Here is a 23456-nt window from a genome sequence, read left to right as displayed (position 1 = left end):
CAGCTCTCTGGATATGAGAAGGGCATTCTGCTTAGTCTCTCTCTCTTTCTCTCTCAGCTAGCCTGTCTTCCTAGCCAGCTGCTGTGAAGTGGCACTCATCCCCCCACTACCCAGGGTTTTTAACCCATTAGTAGTTTTTTTTTTGGGGGGGGGGGTATAGGGTTTTTTACTTCTATTTTCCCAACTTTGGATGAATAAGGCTTGCAACCTATTACAATCCTGTTAGAATCCTGTCTCTATTACAGACTGGAGACAGGATTCTGAAGCCAACAGCTTAACCAAATCGCTTTCAGGTATATGCTGGGGTGTCCTTTTCTACATCTAGGCTATGTCTAGACTGGCATGATTTTCCGGAAATGCTTTTAACGGAAAAGTTTTCCATTAAAAGCATTTTCGGAAAAGAGCATCTAGATTGGCACGGACGCTTTTCCACAAAAGCACGTTTCGTGGGAAAGCGTCCGTGGCCAATCTAGACGTACTTTTGCGCAAAAAAGCCCCGATCGCCATTTTCGCGATCGGGGCTTTTTTGCTCAAAACAAATCTGAGCTGTCTACACTGGCCCTTTTGTGCAAAACTTTTGCACAAAAGGACTTTTGCCTGAACGGGAGCAGCATAGTATTTCCGCAAGAAGCACTGATTTCTTACAGTAGGATGTCAGTGCTTTTGCGGAAATTCAAGTGGCCAGTGTAGACAGCTGGCAAGTTTTTCCGGAAAAGCAGCTGATTTTCCGGAAAAACTGGCCAGTCTAGACATAGCCCTATTGTGTGACTTTCCTGCTTGCTCAGTCCCATAGTCCACTATTCGTTAGTTAGAGCAATATATTCACACAGGAAATTCTAATATCCCTCCACAGTTATACCACAACTTTACCTCACGGACCAGGTCACTTTCAATATTCTAACCACTATCATTATATCATTATTCATATAGTAATATGTAGGAGCTCCATGACTACAACAATAACAATATACATTATTATGATGACATTTCTCTGCAGGATGTGGTGGCACCCAACTATTCTTCTGCTCATTTGAACTCTCCCTCCACTGGCAGCCAGCCAAGCAGGGGAGAGGGAGTATATCTTCCCAGTGTCCAGAGCAACTCCTCAATCTACGCCTCACCAGCATGCAATTGGTACACCTAAGAAGCATATGGTGATCACACTGTGACATCCAGAGCTAGGATGTTCATTTATTCTGTCCCAATGGCACAAAAACTGGTGCCACAAACTTTTTATTCAATTTAGCTGTTTTAGGCCAGCTAAAACAAGTTTTTTGTATGGCTTTTCATGTCTTTCCTGAATATATTATAAATGAAATTTTAGGCTCAGGTTCAAAATATCTTGATGTTTTTGAACAACACTAAAACATACTTAACTCCAAAATATCCCTTTTCAAACATTTTACAAATATTCCTATTGGGCAGTGAATTATAACAGTGAAAAATTGACATTTAAATTGGTAATTTAAACACTCAAAGAAGTAAATATTCAGTCTGGTGTGCAGGGAATGACTATTAATATTAGCGGTAACAGGAATTGCATGGTGACGAGCAGTGGCTGCAGAACTTTCTGGTGAGGAAAGCCACTTTCATGGGACTGTGTGCTGAGCTCACCCACACCCTGAGGCACAAGGACACATGAATGAGAGCTGCCCTGCTGCTAGAGAAGCATATGGTGATCACACTGTGGAAACTGGCTACTCCAGAATCATTTTAGAGTGGGAAAGTCAACTTTTGGACTCATGCTGATGGAAGCGTGCACGGCCATCAAGCACATCCTGCTCCAAAAGACCATGATTCTGGGCAATGTGTGTGAAATTGTGGATGACTTTGCATGGATGGGCTTCCCAAACTGTAGTGGAGTGATAGATGTCATGCACATTCCAATTCTGGCACCAGACCACCTAGCCTCTAAGAATGTTAACTGTAGGGGGAATGTGTCCATGGTTCTGCAGATGCTTGTGGATCACCATGGGCATTTCACAGACATTAACACAGGCTGGTCTGGAATAGTGCATGATGCACACATCTTTTGGAACACTGGCCTGTTCAGAAACCTGCAAGCAGGGACTTTCTTCCCGGACCAGAAGATTGCCGTAGGGGAAGTGGAAATGCCCATTGTGATTTGTGGAGACCCTGCATTCCCCTTAATGATGCGGCTCATGAAACCATCAATGAGGAGCTTTGACAGCAGCTAGGAGCAGTTCAAGAATACTGAGCAGGTGCAGAATGACTATGGAGTGTGCTTTTGGCCATTTGAAAGCCCGCTGGTGATGTTTATATGGGAAGCTGGACTTAGCCAGTGATAACATCCCTATGGTTATCTCTGAATGCTGTACCCGCCATACTATTTGTGAAGGGAAGAGTGAAAGCTTCTCTCATGGCTAGACCACTGTGGCAAAATGCCTGGAAGCCAAGTTTGAACAGCCTAAGGCCAGGGCTATTTGAGAAGTACAACATGGAGCCATAAGGATCTGGGATATCTTCAGGCAGCAATTTGATGCTGAAAGTCAGTAATTTTTGTTGCCACTCATGCGAGTGCAGTGGCTGCATTGCTCAGGGGTTATTCTCATTGGTCCATGTGCTGCACTTAATGCTACAATGACCGTAGCTTTGCTGGGATATGCTTGCTTACATGTAATGGAATAAAGATTTATTTCAAACACATGCATTTAATTTATTAAACCTTGACATCCTTAATTCAAAGGTGGGGATTTGACTTATGCCAGACAGTATTTGATCTTTTCAAGAAAAGCCCCAGTAGATATTAATAAAAGGATCCAGGTCACAATCATCTCTATGAATAAATTACTTGAAAGAGTGAGGAAAAATGAACAAGATAGAAATAATGCTAGTGACCATGACAGCATAATACCTGTGGAACCAAGGATTGCTCTTGCTTTGAGAAAATATATTTATAACAACATGTTATTAAGGTTGTGTTTCATTTCCATTTGCTCACTTTATAAACAATCACTGTAATTTGCAAGGTATTGGAAATGCTGTCTGTTTGATTGTAATAGATGCTGATCTGTGATTTAACATAGGGTCTGATTCACCACTGATTTATTCTGGTTTCACAATGATGTAACTCTTGAAAACAATGCAGTTACTGGCATGAAATGGGAGCAATGCGACTGTAAGCACTAAGCTAAAAGGCCTCAAGGGATGGAGCTATCTGGAGCTCTCTGCCTTAAGAAGGGGAAAAGGCAATTCTGTCAACTTCACTTCCATAATTATTCACCCACCCATTCCATCTAATAGGTTTGGTGGTTTTGGTTGACTGTCTAAGTATATGTACATATCAATTATCTTGACATTACTCCAAAAATGGCAAAGAAATTGTCAATATACCCTGAGGGTGTGTCTACACAGCAGAGCTTAACTCGAAATAAGCTATGCAAATTGAGCTATGTCAATTGCTTAGCTTATTTTGAAACAGCTTATTTTGAAATTGGCAGCATCTATACAGCACTTATTTCGAAATAGTGCGCTCTTCCTCCTACTTCCCTTCCTATTCGTACAATGAGAGTTACAGGAGTCGGAGTAGGAAGTCCTCCAGCTTGACAGTATTTTGAAATTATGCTGGCTGTGTAGACGCAGACTAAATTATTTCGAAATAATGCTAGTTATTTTGAAATAATGTTGCCATATAGATGTACCCTGAGTGAAAAAACACCTTAACTCTACTAGAATTGGGTGTTGGTGAGGTCGTGAAGCTTGGGCCCTGAAGAACATGCGAAAAAGAACCCACTCCTATGTGAGGAGGATGAATCTAAGAAGCAAGGGTTCTGTGTCTCACTGACTATTCCTTAAAAAGAAATTTCTGCACTCCGTACAGGTGGCAGCAGAATGGCATGGAAAGTACTTCCTGGCTAGATCAGTGGAATGGACTCTGGAACAAACTCTTTAACTGGCAAGCAGCAGTGCTGAGAGGACTCAGCTTCTGAAGTGGACTTCATGCTTGTGGTGGCACAGCAGTCTCCTTGACTGGACAGGCAGAAGTGTAGCAGGCCAAATGACTGGCCAGCAGATGTGAGCTTGTGACATACCGGTACAATCCAGATCAGAGAGGGGGGACTCTGTTAAAACCCTGCTTGGAATGTTGGGTTCCCAGCAATGCCTTGCTGAAGTAGCTCCCACCTGGGCTGCTCACAAACAACTTTCCAGCATGCAAGCTACACCCTGAGTGTCTGTGTGTAACTGCAACCTGAAACCACACTCTGGCTTTTACCAGTACTGGTTACTTCTGCAGGATGACTCCAATACATTCCCAGTCCTGGATTTTTCTACCAGAAATGTATGTCATGTACTTCCTAGTCTATTCCTGGACAACCCAAATATATTACGTTATTCATTCCTTTAAGGGAATAGTATACACTAGTCTGTTACACTAAATAGAGTTACCCAGATAATTTAACTTAAACGTACTGGATTAAATAAAACAATAAAACAAGTTTAAAGTAATGAGGCATAAAAGTCAGAAGTGGTTACAAGAAAATAAAGATAAAATACTTTTGAATGCCTACCTTAAGAAATGATATTAGTTTGAAAGAAAAGTTTCTTATCACATGCTTCCAACAGCATTATTGACCAAACTTTCAGGTCCAGATCCTCTGACCCACAGTCCAATGGCGATTTCCTTTGCCTTCTCAGGTGTGGAGAATGAAATGGGCCAGGAAAAAGGGAGAAGTGGATTGGGGTGTTTGCTGCTTTTTATAATTTCAAGTTTCCCTCCTGAAAACCATTTCCAATTGGGAATGAGACAACTAAAATTCTGTGTGAAGGATGTTCCCTCCTCGGTTTTTCATCGGTGTGAACTTCATTTTTTTCTCTTTCCCCTTTCTACTTGATGACTCTGTGGACTGCTTAAATGCAAAGGAAGACAAGTATAACTTCCTTTGTTCAAGAAGCTCTTAGTGACTAGATTGGTGCTATGAGAGTCTGAAAATGTATTTTTAACATTATACAGGGGAAATTTATAACTTTGCACATAAAGCTGCTACCCACATTTTACAATGATATTACTAAGCAGCAAGTTATGAGTTTTCAAATGATAGCTTACAAGATTTTTACAGTAGAGTGCATGGTGTGAACACAGGGTTGTATTCTGCCACAGAGCTGGGCCAATTTCATGGGGTCCTGACCCATCCAATGGTTGGGATTTCCCAGAAGTGACCAGGTAACATGTAGGATTTTTGTAGTTACCATGGTCATTTCTGCTCTTTTAATTCTTGGCTTTGACCTTGGCTTGATGTGTACCTCACATTCTGAAACCCAACTTGGAATATCATCCTTGGTATCAATCCTCACCTGGAACTTGACTAAAGACTCTTTTGCTACTCTCAGTTTTGGGAGTCAACCCTACTCTGGCAATTCGTACTGACTGCTCTTGGCTGGACGGAGCCTCTCAGTTTTCACTAACTCTGCATTATGATTATTCTCTACTCATCACCTAATTAATCACCTAATTCACTTGGTGTTTCTACTCTGTAAGACTTAAGTGAATAACTGAAACTTTTCAAGTATTAAAATAGTGACTCAGTCTCAGAGGGGTATTCTGTCAGGGTGTGTCTAGACTACATGGCTCTGTCGATAGAGCCATGTAAAATAGTTTACTCGACATAGTCAATGAAGCGGGGAGTTAAATAATCCCCGCTTCATTAAAATAAAAATGGCTGCTGCGCTATGCCGACAATCAGCTGATCTGGCACAGCGCGGCAGTCTAGACGCGGCGCAGTTGACAAGGGAAGCCTTTGTTGACCGCTCTGGTGTGCCTCGTGAAACCAGGATGCTGAGCTAGCCTCCTGCATCTTTTGCCTTTCTGTAGACTGATGAATTTTAAAGCCAGATGAGACCATTGTGATAATCTATCCTGACCTAAGTAACATGGGCCACAGAAGCTTGGCCAGTCTCTTCTACATCAGACCCATAATTTCTATATGAGCTATGCAATGTCCTTTTAGAAACACTTCCAAAGATGTCAAAGATGTTAAAGACGTCAAATGATGAAGAATCCACTACATCCTCAGAAAAGTTATTTCCAGGGTTAATTATCCTTATTGTTAAAAACTGTGCTTTATTTCTAGCTGATTTTGTCTAGTTTCAGCTTCCAAACAAAGAATCTTATTATGCCTTTTTCTGCTAGATGAAAGAGTTATGTATGATCAGAAATCTCTCTCCCATGTAGGTACTTGTACACCATGAACAAGTCATCTCTTAATTCTCTGTTGGATAAACTAAATAATTGCAATTTCTAAGCATCTCACTATAAGGCATACTTTTTAGACTTTAAATCATGCTTGTAGCTTTTTTCTGAACTCTTTCCAATTTATCAATATCATTTTGAAGTGTGGACAACAGAACAGCACACAATATTCCAGTAACAGTCTCATTAATGCTGTTTGTGGAGGCAATACTTTCTCTCCACTTGTACTTGATATTCCCCTGTTTATGTATGCAAGGAACATGCTCACCCTCTCATCTACACAGCATTGCTGTGGGAGCTCACATCCTTTTGGTTATCTACAATTATCCTTAAGTCATAGAACACAGGGCTGGAACCTGGAAGGATCTCAAGAAGTCATCAAATCCAGACCCCTGTACTGTAGCAGGACTGAGTAAATCTTGACTAATCCTGCTGACAGGTATTTGCCCTACCAGTTCTTAAAAACTTCCAATGATGGGGATTCCACAACCTTTGGAAGCCTGTTCCAGAACTTAACTACCCTTAAAACTTAGAGAGTTTTTCCTAACATGTATCCTAAATCTCCCTTGCTGTAGATATAGCCCATTATAACTTGTCTTACCATCCAAGGACATGGAAAATAACTGATTAGCAGCCCTTAGCATATTTGAAGACTGTTGTCAGACTTCCCCTCAATCATGTTGTTTCAAAACTAAAGGTGCCCGGTCTTTTTAAACCTTCCCAGTAGGTCAGGTTTTCTAAATTTTTAATCATTTTTGTTACTCTTCTCTGGGTCCTCTCCAATTTGACCACATCTTTCCTAAAAAGGGGCACCCAGAACTGGACACACTAGTTCACCAGGGCCAAGCAGAGTAAGACAGTTACTTCCGGTATCTTAATATATTATGTTTACCACATTTTTAAACTTTTTCTTTAAAAAACCTCCACCTGTTTTCATTAGAAACACGTTGATCTGGTATTATGCTACTACCTTTTGACCCTTTGAGGTCCCCTAGTGGAGGCTTCATAGTCTTATTATATTATACCCCCAGATAGGGGTCTGAAACCTATGGCTCTTAAACCAAATATAGCTCAGTATGGAATCAAATACGGCTCTTTTGTCTTTCCCAAAATACATGCAACTTTTTAAATTAAAATGAAAATGTAAAAAATGCGTAATTATTCATGTAGCTTGAATGCGTGCATGAACCTGAATTTGACCAGTTGTGATGTCAACTTCATAGAAATGTGTGAAAAGAAGCAGAAGCAGAAGTCTCATTAAATAAAATCTGTGAGTACAATATTTCATTTATGCTATTAATAATCATCATGTCAATTATCAATAATATTAAGTTGTATGTTTTCAGTCATGCAAATGGGCATTCATATACTGGCTCTTTGTTGACCACTAGTTCTGAATTAATGTAGTTTGGCTCTTTAGTTTGACAAGGTTGCTGACCTGTGACCCAGGAGATAAGCAATGAAGGTGGGTCCTCCAGACCTGCCTAGAAAGGCTGCAAGGAAGCAGCTAATCAGAGTGCAGCAGGCTCAGAGAAATGTTGCTGCAGGACCTGGCTACATCAGTTGCTGGCCAAGACTAGAAGTGTGATGAAGGGTTGGAAGACTGAGAAACTCTCCAGGCAATGAGGCCTGGGAAAGGCCCTGCTCAAGTAAGGATAAAACAAGGTCTGTGACCTTAAGGTAACATGATGGGACCTAGTTAGAAGCAGCCCAGGGAAAACCATAGCAGCTAACTGATGGGACCAGTGTGCGATTGCTGTTCATAAGGTCCCTGAATTGGGACCTGGAGTAGTTAATGGGCTCAGGTCCCTTCACAAGTGGCCTCAGATCTGAGAAGGGGATACGAGTTGTTAAAAAGCCTAAGAAAGTGGCTGGAGTTTAAATAGGTTGAAGACCCAGAAAAGACCAAAATGTTTGTTGAACTTCATTTCCTCTAAAGAGGTTTATTCCCCATTGTTGATGGTGTGACTAAGCTGGAGGGTTGAGCCACTAAAAACCCACATGACAAGATCAATGCCCAGGGGAGGCCATGAGGAAAAAAAGTTGCAGTACCAGACCTAGAAGTCAGGAGGCACTTGAGAGCTGAGTGCACTCTATCACATATCCCTTAATTTTTTACTGATTGTAAACCTATATTAACCTTACCATGATTTTGTTCAGAAATTATGTCAGGCTGATGGGCTTGTAGTTAACTGTGTCATCTTGATTACACTTCTAAAATACTGGCGCAAAATGAGCTTTATTTAATTTCTCATGGAACTTCATCAGCGTTCCAAGAATTGTTAAAAATCAACATTAATAGTTCAGAGAATTCCTTGGCTATTATTTAATCCTCTTTGGTGTAAGTTATCTGGTCTTAGTAATGTACATGTTTAACTCTAACAATTTAACAACTTCTGACCTTCCCAGTTTTTGTTCAAATAGAGAATATTTCATTATCACTGGAAGATATGAACATGTCCTACTTTCCAAATACACAACAAATATTTATTCAATACTTCTGCCTTTTCCAGTATCATAATAGATAACTCTACAATCCGTATCCTGTTATTTAAAGAATTTCTTCATATAGTCCTTAAACTTACTAGCCATTGATTTTTCATGTTTACCTTTAATTCCCTTTATCAATTGTTTGCATTTCCTAACTGCTCATTTGAACTCATTGCTAACAACTTACCTATGTTTCCATTTGTATTATATTATTTTAATTGCAATTTTCACTTCCTCTCTTAACCAGGATGTTTTTAAAATCAAAGAAGCCTTCTTATGTGACTGTGGAATTGGGGGGCATCAAACAAATAATTCTTGAATACATATCAATTATAATTCACATTTTTATATTTAAATTTTTCCTTCTGCTCAGCGTGGCTCATGGTTTTTTCCAGCTTTGAGAAATTGGTATTTTAAATCACCAAGTTCATACATTACTGGTCAGAACTATATTTGGTTTATGCATAACACATTGAATTAGGTAATGATTACTTGCACTTAGGTAACTAACCATTTAAAAAAATATTTCTTAGTCAGAATGATATCTAATATAGAACTACCCTAAGATGGTTTTGATTCTGTCAGAAAGTTACCTACAATTTTTTTTGAAATTTCAAAGATGATTTACTAGTATCAAGATATCTGAAGTATATGTCTTCAAGATTGAACTCTTTCATCATAACACAACTTTCTTTCTACAAATTATAGATAGGTATTTAAGGAGTAGCACATCCTGTTCTCCTGTCTCAGTTGGTGGCTTATAACCAACCCCTATCAGTACTCCATCTTGTAATCTGTCAGTAGAATGGCCTAGCTATATTATTTTTGCATGAATTACTTTTAATCATAAATACTTTTGGTGCCATGGAGTTCACTTCAGAAAACCTCTTAAGTTAATGGAAGAATTGGAATATCTTGATTATTTTTAGAAATGGAGGCTTTAATTTTTCTCATTTGAAGAACTCTTCTGTTTTCTTCTAGCAGAGCTTCTACTCCCAATATACTTAATGACAGTTGTTGAACATCTCTTCAACCACAGAAACAGGAATGAGCGCTGCCAAGGATGACAGCACCAGTGGCGTTCGATTACATATGTAGTCTCTCATTCTTAAGCAACAGAATCCAATAGAGCCAGCCTACCTGATGGCTGATATAAATATGATTGAAGGATTTCTAATCTATCTATTACTACATTCCAAAGTAGTTTAAATAAGATCTCTTCTTTTTATATAGAAACCTATTTTCAGACCCTACAAAAAGATCTAAGAGTGGTAGAGTAGTGTTAGGCCAAAAAAGATGCTGTCAGCAGCTCCTGTGCATACTTCCTATAGAGCAGTGTTTCTGAAAGTGTTCTGCAAAATCACTTTGAGAAACACATTAACTGGCCACCCCAGTTTGTTTATTTACCGTCGCCGCGGCTACGGAGCCTTGTGGCTCCAATTGGCTCAGTTTTGTCCACAGGGAGCAGTGGGAAGTGGCATAGGGTGGGAAGAAGGCATCTGGGCCAGTGGTGTCTTTCAAAGGAATCTTGACCAGTGGAAAATGGGAGGGAGCGGTGCTTTGCAACAGCCATAGCCAATGGCTGTAAGGCAAGGTGGAGTTTGGGAGGATGGAACAAGGTGGAAAGGGCTGTTTTGGAGGCAATGACAACAGTGGCTATTAGGGGACGGATGCGTGGCATCTGCGCAGTGAGCAACTGGATGTGCAATGTGGGGGACTCGTTGGCTGGAGGCAGTGAAAGACATGAGTCAAGGATATAAAGGTGGGGAAAAGCTGCACTCCTGTGTGACATGATCTCGAGCACATACCAGGCATGCAGGTCCACTGACGGGGGGAGGGAGGGGACGACCAGACAAAGGGGCAGTTGCCCCAGGGGTTGGTGATTCTTGGGGCTCCCAGCCACCGCCCCTGCAGCAGTGGTGGCAGCTGGAGCCCCAGGCCCTTTAAATTGCTTCAGGAGCCGCGCGGCAAGCTTCAGGCAGCTCTGAGGGCCAGTATGGGGTGGTGAGCACAGTGCAGTCTGGGTGACACTTGGGGCTGGCTGTCCCAGCTCCACCCCTTCTGCCCAAAGCCCCATCCCTTCCAAAAGTGCAGAGCCACCCCCCACATTGCCCGGGGGCTCAGCAATCCTGTCAGCCCCCCTGTAGGCATGAGAGGTCACATCCGCAGGTGGGGGCAGGCTCATGCCATTCTCAGAAGTTCCAGAATGTCTGGTATTCTGGGAATGCTATCCATCAGCTGAGGCTCTGAACTAGTAAGGCTGTGCAAGCAGAAGGATGGGGGCTATGCCCCAAACTAAAGGAAACATGGGGAAGGTGGGAAGTGGCCAGGAGGTAACTGATCTGAAGTGGCAGTCTGAAGGGACTGAGTTACCCTTTCTTCCAATGGGCCCTGGGCTGGGACTCAGTGGAGTGGGAAGGACTGGGTCCCCCTAGCCTTTACTCCTTCCCTGATTGCCTGAGAGATCGCAAGGACTCTGGTTGGGGCAACAAAATGTGAGTTGGCCACCAGGTCTCCCAGACTGCCTGAAAGATTCATCCCAAGACTCTGGGGCTGTCTCAGCAGCCATGGGTTTTTTTTTCGAAAAGGGGATTTTCAAAAGAAAAACGGCTGTTTAGACAGGGATAGATCAAAAATAAAACCCTTTTTAGAAAGATCCTATACTCCTCATTTTTTCAGAAGTACAGGACCTTTCAAAAAAGGGTTTTATTTCCGAACAATCCCCATTTAAACAGCCATTTTTCTTTCGAAAAGCCCATTTTCTAAAAAAAACCCGCGGCCACCATTATGCAAATGAAGCACGGGAAATTTAAATCCTGGCTTCATTTCCAATTTCAAAGTGTCTAATTTACATCCCTTTTTTGAGAAAAGGGATGTAGTTTAGAGACAGCCTGACTGTCTGTCTGTGGCCTGACCCCTATGCCTGCTCTCCCTTAGAGTGGAGCCCACTGCAAAGTGGTGAGAATGTGAACATACTAGAAAAGAATGGAAATGAGATAAAAATGAATTTGAACAAACTGTTGAAATGGGTTAGAGTCCAGCTTCAGCAGCAGACCAAATTTCTCCAGCAATTGACTGCCCAGCAACAGCAGTATGTCCTTTAAATGAATATTCCAGTTGTATTTAATTCCACTTTGTCTTTTAAGTGAAGTTCTACTCTGAAAAGTTACTCTGTTAAAATGACATTATGGGGTAGGTTCCACATTGTATTGTATCACAATGACTTCCAAATCATATTAGCCTAGTCTAATTTTTTTAAAATTAGCAGTCCCTTTAACTCATCTGGAAACCGCCAAGCTGTGTGTGTTCTGGCTCATGCTTCATCATAAATAATAAACATTCTGCTTTCAGATGAACCTATCATACACTCATGTTTTCTGTCATTCTGTCATCATGTATATCCATACAACCCTACTGATGTCAATGATGGTACATAGGCGTAAGGGCAGAATTTGGATTTCAGTTAACAGTATTATTGATATGCAAACCAGGAAGTAGTTCAGCCTTCTCTATTACCTATGTTGGCTCTGCAAGGCTAGCACAAGTGAAATGTTAAAATTCAGCAGATACAATTCTGAACACACCTAGGGAAGTAACCAGTGTAGTGAAAAGGTGCGGTGCTATTTTTATATAATTTTGAGACAGGCGTCAGACCTAGCAAAGTTCCAGGTCCAGAAATAAATATTTATTGCATAGTTATTTCAAAGAAGAGGCAGTCATCAAACACAATTGTTTTTTATTTGCTTGCCTTTTTAGATTTTATAACATTATCAAACAGAAGTCGTTTGTCTTTCTCTTCCCCATTAAAAATCTCACGCCATGCATCATCTTATTTTTATGAATCACTTCAAGCAATTTGTAAAAATAAAGTGACATATGGTGTGAGCTGTTATGTACAAATCTACATTAATGTTACTGCTGATACACAAAAGTGAGGAAATTCAAGCTAAAACTATAATAGGAAAATCTTCAGGGGGTAGCCAAGTTAGTCTGTAACTGGAAAAACTTAAAATACAAGAAATAGTCTTGCAGCACTTTAGAGACTAACAAAACATGTAGATGGTATCATAAGCTTTTGTGGGCACAACCCACTTCTTCAGATGCATATAGTTATTCAAGGTCCAGTTTCTAAATAAATAGGGGATGGACGGGGTGTGGAGCGGAGAGAGAAAGAAAAAGAGAGGGAAGAAATAGTCAATTAAGAGTGCCCATGCTACATGAAGCTAATAGAAAAGGCACTAATTGTTCTTAAGTACTCATTGTTTGTTTTTTTATGTCATTAGGATGTGGAATGTAGCAGGAAAAGTAACTATGATATCTAGGGATGGATTTCATTGGGACTTTTCACCCAGTAAAATCATTCACATGCACAATGGAGGCAGATTTGGGACCCTTAAATTGTTTTGGTTTGTTTGTGGCCTCTCAGATATAGGCTTTGAAGTGCCAGATTATTATTGGTAAATTGCAATTTTGCTGTACCTATATTTCTTTTGATAACAGAAATTCAAGGCTAGGCAAAATAAGAAAAATGCTTTTTATGAATTTACTTGAGTTTGTTTTAAAGAGGTTTACTTTGCATATCTTGACATGCGAGGTTGACAATGTTAATTTTAATAGTTACAAAACTTTTTTGTATCTCGACATTTACTGTAATTAAACAATTACTGTCAGATCCTTCCTGACAGTTTCCATGCAACTGTGAAAATTTAGATTAATAACAAATTTAAATGGCACAATCTTGCACAACTGTGCACATTTTAACTAGAAAAAAATGCTGACCTGTAATCCTCACTAGGAAGGGATTATAACTGAATTCATCAGTAGCCAAGTAATACCTAGCAGAGAGAATAGGGGCTAGGTGAATAGGTGATGAGTTATATGGGCCCATGGCAACTGGTGCCTTCATGGATGGAGTGCAGGGAGGGCCATCCAAAGAGGCAGGGAGGGGGCATATGGGAGCATTAAATTCAGTAAATAAAATGCTGGCAGGGCCACAGAGGGGTGGGGCACCTCCCTAGTGCTACCACAAGTCACCTATGCCCGTGGTGCCTGCAGTGTTGTCTTCAAGTCATCATTGTCAAGTCCAAGTTGAGTCTTGAGTCACTACAGTTAAAGTCTCAAGTCGAGTCTCGAGTCCCTAAAGTCACTTTCGAGTCAAGTCCCAAGTCGAATCTCAAGTCTTAATTTTAAAAAATGTCAAGTCACTTTTGTACAAGCCATCAATAGCAGCATTTTCGGACAATTTTTTCACCAAGGCGATTTAACAAAATTAGCAAAGTCTCAAGTCACAATCAATGAACCCGAGTTGAGTCTCAAGTCGAGTCACCTAGGCGACTTACGTTGGACTCGAGTTCAAGTTGTGGGACTCGAGTCAACAACTCTGGGTGTCTGGGCTCTAACAAAGTTTGAGGGTGGGTCTCTCCTACTCCCCCCTTGCCTGCTGCTTTGGGGCCATTTAAAATGGCCTGGGGCCTGCCCCCCAGCAATGCAGTGAATCTAGAGCAGCCCCAGGGGGTGTGTGTCTCCACACTGTCCCTGCCCCTCGCGCTGTTGGCCAATGGGAGCTGTGGGGGCGCTACAGCCCAGAGCCTGCCCCTCCTCCAGACTCCCTCCCAGAGCCTGCAACCCTCCCCGGGGCCCTCCTGCACCGCCAGCCCAGAGCCCGCGCTCAAAGCCCTTCCCCACCCCCTGCCTCTCCTGCACCCCCGTTGGCTCCCAGGGCCGCAGGCAGGCTGGGGGAAGGGCGCGCGCACGGGCCGGTCTGGGCACCCACCCTCGTTTCCTCAGCCCGCCGCCTGGCTGGGTGGCGGCTGCCGCGGGGGCGCTGCCGGGCTCGGACACACCAGCCACGCGCTGAGGCGGGGCCGGGCGCTGCTGCTGCTCCTGCTCCGGCGCCGCTTCGCCCCTTTCCTCCCGCGCTCCTGCCCCAGCGGCGGCGCCTCCTGCCAGGTGAGAGGCGGGTCGGGATCCCCCCCCCCCGCGGCCCGGCCCCGCTTTCGGTTTCGCTTCTGCTCCGGGCAGCCCCCTCCCGCGGGGCCTGCGGGCCCGGGCGGCTCCGAGAGCCGGGCCCCAGGGGCGGCATGGCGGGGCGGGGGTGGGAAGGCCGGGGCGGGGAGCTGAGGAGGGGGCGGTGTGTGGCGGGGCGGGGAGTGGGACTCACGCTTCCTCCTCCATGTTGTCGCTCCCCGAGAGGTTCGTGTGTGGAAGCAGGAACTTGGGGCGGTGGAAGCAGCGACTTAACCCCCCGCCCGCCCCGCAGCAGGGGGATTTGGGGGGGGGGGTTAGAGGCAGAGTGATCCCAGCGCGGTACCCCTCCTGCAGTTCTGTGTGTCTGCCCTGCTACCGCTCCCGCAACACCAGGGTAGGGGTAGCCCGCTTCTACCGCGCCACCGAGCCGTGTGTGCATCGGGCAAGTCCGGTCAGCCAAGCCCACGGAGCTCCTCCACAGGGAACAGTGCCCGGAGCACGCACAGGAGCCAAGGAGCAATGAGCCAAAGGAGCACCTGATGTACTTACGCAGGGAAATGAAGAGGTCACGGCAGTGTTTCCTCAATTTTTAAACTCAGAGCTTCACTTCAGGAAAATGAAACCAAAACGTGGCCTTTCAAAGCCTTGACATATGGTATTAAAGGCCTTCCCCACTTAAAGCCTTGTTTTTCTGGGCCCAACATTACTTTCTTGTCGTCGTCCCCCCCCCCCCCCCGGTAAATGCCTCCACTTTTGAAATGCTGGCTTACAAGCAGTCTGTAAGAGTTGAAACACAGTTGTCCCACTTAAAATTTCAGCCATGTGGTATGGAGACACACATCACAGGCCATGTTTTTTGCTTGCATAACTGAATGAAGTCATGCCAGCAGAGACTATGGCCCCATGTTTGGAGACCTTCATGCCACTAATGGTTTGAAAACCTAGTTTGCAGTTGTAATGTGGGCACCTGTGTTGGTTTTATGCCTCTCTGAGGGAGATCCCTGTTGTGTGACATGGATCATATTCTAGCATCACCATTAGTGACATGTAAACAGTATTTAAATTTGATTGTTGATGCAAATTTAGGATGATTTGAGGCATTCTTGAAAAACTTAGCCCTCTAATATTAAAGTATTAAGTGTGTGCATTTATACTTACTTACTTGGTGATGCCAGGTGATCCGATATACATGTTGATATCTTGATACTTGGTTTATTCTACAATGTAACTTCCATATACGATTGGGAAGGAGCCCTGATAGGCTTCTGCAGAAGTACGTATTAAATTTGCAAAAGTTTGGAATAGAATTAACAGTTACAAAAATTGGGAACATTAAATCCCGTAAAATTCCTAGTATCCTCAACTAAGGATGTAATAGTGTAGTCAATTAACTGGTTAATCGATAAGCAAAAGCTTATCAGTTAATGCTATAGACTACATGTATTTTCTTCCCCCCTCTTGCCAGTAAATTTTTTAGCAGGTTGGCCAGCAGCCCGGCTCAGTCCTAGCTTGCAATGGGTCCGGGACCTACCCCTGCTGTGGCTCTGCATTTAAAGTGTATTAGGAGCCAGCAGGCAGACAGCCCGGCTCAGTTCTCGCTTATGCCCGGTCTGGGAGCTCAGACCTCTCTCCTTGCCACGTGGGGCTGCTGTATCAGAGGCAGCAGCATGGGGCGACAGGCAGCCAGTCTGCGAGGGAAGCTGGTTTTTAAACTGACTTCTTTCATGGACCAGCTCCTGCCTGCCACCCTATGCTGCTGCCTCTGATACAGAGGCAGTAGCACAGAGTAGCAGGGAGCTCCTCTGGCATGGTGCTGGAGCACACTGGCTGCCGGCCTCACTCCTGGGGTTATAGAATAGTTGAGTAATTGATAAGGATTAATCAACTATTCAATTAACCGATATTTAACATTCCTAGCCTCAACTTCCATTGTGACTCAAGTCAATAGGAGCTGAGAGCTGCCTGTTAAGAGACTGTAGCTTTGCAGAAGATGCACTTGATTTGAAAACAGATCTCTGCCTTACATATTCAGTAACAACAAGTTAAAATTACTCCAAAATGTTTTTAATTTGACAGTTTTAACCTTATACATTTTTCACCCATGCAATGTTTTATAAAGTTCTACCTTAAATCTAATCATACAGTAAACTTTAATTATCTGCTGAACAAACTTATTAATAACATGCTATATTCTGTAATTATTCATTTGTGAAGTTCTGGAACAATAAAGTTACTATAAAGGCAGTTCTCAAATGAATGGGAAACATCGACAATCTATTTGTGATGTGGAAGAGAGACACAATATGCCTTGCATTTTTTTTAATGCAAGCAATGTATAACTTAATGCAGATTTATTGGCTAATGATATTTCAATTTTGTTTCAATTAATATTTTTTAGTGAGAGAAATTAAACTCTTATTAATGCTTAGTATAAACATCTGAATCATCATTAATCTCCTGTTTCAAGGATTTAGAAGAAACATGGGAAGGAAGAATAAGGGAAAAAAGAAAAATAAACTACTTGTCTATTCAAGGATTGATCTTGAAAAGGGTGATGACCAAGTCTGACTTTATTAAGACTCTCTTTGGAAGTAACTTGTTGACCTTCCTCTTTGCAGATTCAGGCCTTCTGACCATTAAAAATATTTACATTGGAGTGGATTGTATTGTGTACAGGCTCTTAGTCATATACAGTATTATAGAACATTAGGTATAATAAAAATACACAGAACAGCTGACTCCTAAGAATCGTCATAAGACATTTTCTTAAGTACTCGTGATCAAACTCCAATTCTGTATGCACTGAAAACAAATACACGTAAAAAGTGTAAATCTGTGCATTCACCTGTGACTAAATCTCTGAGGTCTGGAACGTATTTTCCAGATTTCAATTCAAGTTATTATCAGAGCTAGATTTCAAAAATTGATCCCTTTCTAACTTAGTAATAACAGATAGGTCCCTTCAAGTTGCATCTGATTTGATTACAGTAAAACTCCTGATGGTCCGGCACTCCTGATGGTCCGGCACCATCAGGAACCCAGAAGTGCTCCGGGCAGCCGGACCATTGGAGCTGCTCTGCCCTGAGCTTCCCCGATTCAGCCGCTGCTAAAACTGACCAGTGGCTGAATCGGGAAAGCCGGGGGCAGAGCAGCTAGAGTATCGTGGGGTAGGTCTCCTAGCGCTGCCCCTTGGAGCTGCGGGACCCAACCCGGCAGCACCCCAGCTGTCCCCAATTCAGCCGCTGCTAAAACTGACCAGTGGCTGACTCCAGGAAGCCCAAGGCAGAGCTGCTCTGCCCCGGGCTTCCTGGAATCAGCCCCTGATCAGTTTCAGCAGCGGCTGACTTGGGGACACCTGGGACAGAGCAGCTGGGGTGCTGCCGAGTTGGTCTCGCAGTGCCAAGGATTGGCGCTACCAGACCAACCCGGCAGCACTCTAGCTGCTCTGTCCCAGGCATCTGGATTCAGTTGCTGTTGAAACTGACCAGCGGCTGACTCCAGGAAGCCCGGGTAGAGCAACTCTGCCTCAGGGTTCCTGGAGTCAGCTGCTGATCAGTTTCAGCAGCGGCTGACTTGGGGACCCTGAGGCAGAGCAGCTGGGGTGCTGCTGGGTTGGTCCAGTAGCGCTGAGGAACGGCGCTGCAGGACCAACCCGGCAGCACCCCTGCTGCTCTGCCCCAGGGTCCCCAAGAGCAGCTGGGGTGCTGCTGGGTTGGTCTCCCCGCGCCAAGGGTCGGCGCTACCGGACCAACCCGGCAGCACTCCAGCTGCTCTGCTGCAGGCGTCCCCGATTCAGCCACTGCTGAAACTGACCAGCAGCGGCTGAATCAGGGATGCCTGCGGCAGAGCTGGACTATCGGAAGGGGGGGCTATGAGGGGTCTGGGGTGGCATCCCCCCCACCCCAGCACCCTCATAACCCCCCCCCTTCCGATAGTCTGGCAAATCTGATAATCCGGCACCCCCTGGATTATCGGAAGTTTACTGTACTTTCTAAGGTGGGGTGGAGAACCTCAGGCCTGGGGGCCGGGTGTGGCCCCTGGGTTGCCTGGATCTGGCTCCCGAGGCTCAGGGCTTCCCCGTAGCATTGGGGAGTCTGTGCTGGCACTCCAGACATTCCTATCATCCCATTGCAGGACTAGAGCACACAAAATCTACTAGCCTGAGCTCCCCTAGACTCTTGTATGCTAGGGGAATGTCTTTTTCCTTCTCAGGGTCCGTACCGTTTGGTTTTTTTTTGTCTGTTGGTTTGTTTTTGTTTTTTGTTTTTCACTTGTGTACAGCCCCAACTGATTTTCTGTGGGTCAGCAGCCCCTAGCTCAAAAAAGGATTCCCATCCTTGAAGGGCTTCTCTTTACCATATGAAGGATTGAGCCACTGGCTATAGATTTATCATGTCTTCTTAGATGAGATAAATCCATCTCTGAGCGCTCTCCCATGAATGTTGGTACTTTACCAAGATGAGAATAGGCAGCATCGATGGGAGAGCAGCTCCTGCCGACCTTACTGCACACAAGATGCCACAGTAAATATGACAATTTCAGCTATGCTATTTGTATAGCTGAAGTCACATAGATTAATCAACGGTGGGGTTGGTGTAGTCTGGGACTAATAGTGTAACTAAGTGACCAATAAACATTGCCTCCAAAATACCCTTTTTCTCTTGAGATTTAAGCTAGCATTTACAGAGATTATGTAAATGTTAAAATCAGTGGAAACCTGACAATTTTTTTTATTGTTTTTATCTGTCAAACAGTACTATGCATGTAAGTATGTTTTGGGATTTTTTACTTCTGTGTTCTCAACACATTTAAAAAAAAAAGTGAACTAGTGCATTTAGTAAAGAGTTAGTGGGAGAGCGCATCGAGTCATGATCTTCTTAGTGCAGGGTGGGCAAAAAGACCTGTGCGGGTCCGATCCGGCCCGCCAAGCAGGTGGATTCAGCCAATGGAGGCCCTGCTGCTCTCATGCCCCCAGGCCAATTAGGGCTTGGGGGTGGGGGAGCATGTGAAGCCTCCTCCCGCTCTGCCAGGAGAATGCGGCGCTTTGAAGCGCTGCAAGCTGCTTGCAGGGCTGTGAGGAGAGAGGGGTTGGAGTGTGGAGGAGTTTTTGTGCTCTCCCCTTCCCCAGGCCAATTAGGACCTGGGGGCGGGGGTGATGGAAGTTTCCTCTCACGTCAGGGACATGGGCACCTTGGGAGAACGTGGGGGGGGGGGAGGGGGCAAAGGCACTCCCTCACCCCCAGACCAAACATTGTCCGGGGGTGGGGAACCCAGAAATATGTTGACCCTGCCCCGTCTGCCCCACCCCTTGCTGTGCGGCCTGGGACTACTTAAAACATTTCCAAAGTGGCCCCTGGCAACAAACTATTGCCCACCCCTGTCTTAGTGTGTGTATGCACAACATGCCTCAGGTGGCATGTGACCAGGATTCATAACCAAATTTGGTCTGTTGGTTGGATCGTTAGCTAGTACTGATGGAGAGTGCAAAGTGAATGCTGATCCATGTTCCCTGGGCCATGCTGTAGAGTGGGGAATTATTTCCTGTGCTGATTGATGGAGTTTTTAAATTATTTTTTCTTTTATCTCTGTTTGTTTTAGCTTACTTGTATAGAATAAATGGAACCTATGTTCTATTCTCAGAACAATTAATACACTTTTGATATTGGGAATTTTGTGTCCTGGTATATTTCCATTAATTCAAAAGAAACACTTGGTCTAAATCAATAAATAGTATTCTGTATGTTGTGAGTACTCTGAAAGTCAAGAAAACTAAACAGAATAAAAAAATGTGTGGCTCACGTAAACCATCATGGAGAGAAAATACTTATGGCTAGGATTTTCAGAAATAGGTATCTAAAAATTATACTTCTAAAATCTATGTTTAGCTATGTAAACAAGTGGCTTGGTTGTCAAAAGTTTTGAATACTAAACACCTCCCATTAACTTCAGAAGGTGCAGTGTGTGTGTTAACTGAAAAGAGAATTCTGCTCTTTATTTTTTGCTTAAATATTACTTGTGAGACTAGTAGGTGGAACTTTTTCATACAGAGCATGGCTTATAAATCAATACTGTCCCTTTGTGTTAAATTTGCTTTCTTAGGTTTGAGGCCAGCATGGGGCTACTGAAAAGGAGAATAATTTTTTGTGAGCAAAGAGCACAGTAGTGTTCCATGGCAGCTTTTTTGTTTGGGAGTTGTTCTGACCAAAAAACTGGAGAACAACAAAAAAACCCAAAAAACTCTGCTCACTAATTCTGTTTCTTATACCACTTATGCATCTGGATCAATAACTGTGGAGTTTTGCATCAAACCAGAACTAAGGCCAGATCTTCAGTAGACCTGGAAGCTCCGCTTAAGGTGCGCAACTCCAGCTACATAGACTACGAAGCTGGAGGATACTTACCTTAAGCAGAGCTTGGTGCCATCCCCACAGTGGGAGGCTGATGGGAGCAAATGCTTCCGTTGGCTCCCCTTACTCCTTGCAAGAGAAGGAATACCAGCTGCCAATGGAGGTGCCCTCTGAGTTCGATTTAGCAAGTCTTAACTAGACTCAGTAAATTGAATTATAGAATATTGATTGTGGCAGCATCACTCTTCCGTGGAATGAAGCAAGGCCTGAGTGTACACCGGGGTGGGCAATAATTTTTGATGGGATGCCACTCCAAGAATTTGGAAAGTGGTCAAGGGCAGCACTCTTCCATGGCATTAATGGAGGAGGTGCAGGGTCTGGGATGGAGGTTGGGTGCAGAAGGGAGCTTGGGGTAAGGGATTGGGGTGCAGGAGGGAGAATGGAGTCTAGGAGGGAGTTTGGGTGAAGGAGGAAGTTGTGACGTAGGGCAGGGGACTATTGTGCAGTGTTTTGGGATTTGACCTAGGATAGGAGGGGATTGTGATTTTGGGCAGGAGATTGGGGTGACAGATCTGGGAGGGGATATGGGTGCAAGAGAGGGGCAGAGGGTTTGGATATATGGAGTAGCGGAGCAGGACTGGGGGCAGAGGTTTGGGGAAGTGAAGGGGCTGGGGTGTCAGAGGCAGGCTCTGACCAGGAGACGTAGCAGCCAGCAGCTGCGCTTGCCTGCCTGCAGAGCTAAAGGCTTGCAGAACTTAAAATGTTTCTGCCTGCCCAGCCATATGCTTGAGTGAGTAACTGAGCAGGAGGGAAGGGGGGTTGTGCTTCCTGACTGCCTGTTATTCAAACAGGCAGCTCCCATTGGCCAGTTTCTGCCCAGAAACTGGCCAATGGGATTGTGCTGGGGGCAGGAGCAGCATCTGAATCTTCCCCCCTCCCCTCTGGTTTTTAAAGAGAAAGTGCCCTGCAGCTGTAGTTGAGTGGTGTGTGGGGGTAAGCAGGGGAGCCTAGCTGGGGCTCCCCACAGTCTCCACTGCCAGATCTGGTGGCTTGGTGGGCCGGATCCAGTCCTCGGGCTGTATTTTGCCCATGCCTGGTGTAGACACTTTAAAAAAAAATCTGTACTTAAGTGTTTTCTTTCTGCTACTAAGAATTTTGGTAATTTTGCTCCAATTTGAATGCAGTTGTATTGTTTCTGTATGATTTACTTGACTGGAAGTTTGCTACATGTACCTTTTTAAGTATCACTCTGTTGTTAGGATAATTCAGGATAAAGAAAAGACTGATACAGATGCTAAATTTCTTAAAGGAGCAAATTTGTAATTTAATTTTAACTAAAACTCATTAGTGGATTTACTTGTAAACGCTCAAGAAAATTCTGTACTCAAAGAATAAGTTGTAATTTTGGGAGTGATGCACAGTATTCTTTATTCATAATAAAAAAAAGTTGAATTCCTGCTTTTACATGCAAAATAGAACTCTGTCTTAACTAGGGTGTTGACTGGGGTCTTACCTAACTGGTGTCTTCATAATAACTGTTAAGTAAGGACTTCTCTAATGTGAGATAGTCCAGTAAAACCAGATAAAAGGACTGAAGTACTTTTTTAACCACTTGCCAAAGTGAACTTTAGTAATGGTAGAATTTTCTGTGGCTTTAAGGAATGGATATGTTGAAGTATTAAACTTTCATTTTAAATTTTGAAAAATCTGAAGGACCTTTGATGCATATTTGTTTGAGGAATTGTACATGTAAGTGCAGAATTTGTTGGAACAGAAAAGAGCATCTTAGAGATTACTAGTCTATCTCTCTGCATTTTGGAGTGGAGTGACTCATAAATAGTTACAAAAATGATGAACTAAAATACCTTTCTTTGGAGATTGTGAAACAGAAAAAGGTAAACAAATAGTAATATTGATTTCTGATTTGAAATATTTGAAGAGAAACCTCCAAAGCAGTTGTGCTCAAAACTTGTCCTACTTGTTTTTTTAAAAATCTGCTTGCCGTGTGATTTTGTTTTGTTCAGGAAAACAATATACTCTTTGCTAGTATTTTCTTCATTAAAAAAATTATTTGTAACTCAACATTGATAAATCAGGGGATGCTGGCATGAAATTTCATTAGTTTCCAACTATTATCCCTCTGGAAATTTGAATTTCCCCCACGAGAAGTCCCTCTTTTTCCCTTGCCACAGGCTTGGGAAGAAAGTGGTCTGTTCACAAGACTTTTTTCCACTCAACAAGAAATTTACAATCCTAGGCCTACTCCATATTAGGAGGTTTGTTCCAGTTTAACTATACCAATGAAGTTTAATTATACCTGCAAAACTCACCTCATTTAGAAGCACTTTCACAGTAATCTGTGTCAACACTAGCCCTTTTACTAATATAGCTATGTCAGCAAAATTTTCTAGTATAGATCTGTCCAATTTGGATTTTTTAAAGAG

At 43.4% G+C, this 23456-nt stretch overlaps 1 protein-coding gene and 1 long non-coding RNA gene across 4 annotated transcripts in view; one reads left to right on the top strand and one right to left on the bottom strand.

The window, feature by feature from the left end:
* Positions 1-15250, bottom strand: part of LOC112544103 (uncharacterized) — a 33670-nt gene extending 18420 nt beyond the window's left edge. Inside the window, exon 1 of the long non-coding RNA XR_012901828.1 lies at positions 14859-15250. This is a non-coding gene — a long non-coding RNA (uncharacterized LOC112544103). The remainder of the gene's footprint in view (positions 1-14858) is intronic.
* STX17 (syntaxin 17) overlaps positions 14311-23456 on the top strand; it is a 65009-nt gene continuing 55863 nt past the window's right edge. For all 3 annotated transcript variants that reach the window (XR_012901827.1, XM_075921599.1, XM_075921598.1), the window contains exon 1: positions 14311-14647. The gene's annotated coding sequence lies outside the window, so the exon portion shown is untranslated. The remainder of the gene's footprint in view (positions 14648-23456) is intronic.

Source organism: Pelodiscus sinensis, chromosome 2 (assembly GCF_049634645.1).
Source record: "Pelodiscus sinensis isolate JC-2024 chromosome 2, ASM4963464v1, whole genome shotgun sequence".
In the NCBI taxonomy this organism is placed as follows: Eukaryota; Metazoa; Chordata; order Testudines; family Trionychidae; genus Pelodiscus; species Pelodiscus sinensis.
Note: the sequence above shows the minus strand (reverse complement) of the source record. Positions and strands in the feature narration are given on the sequence as shown.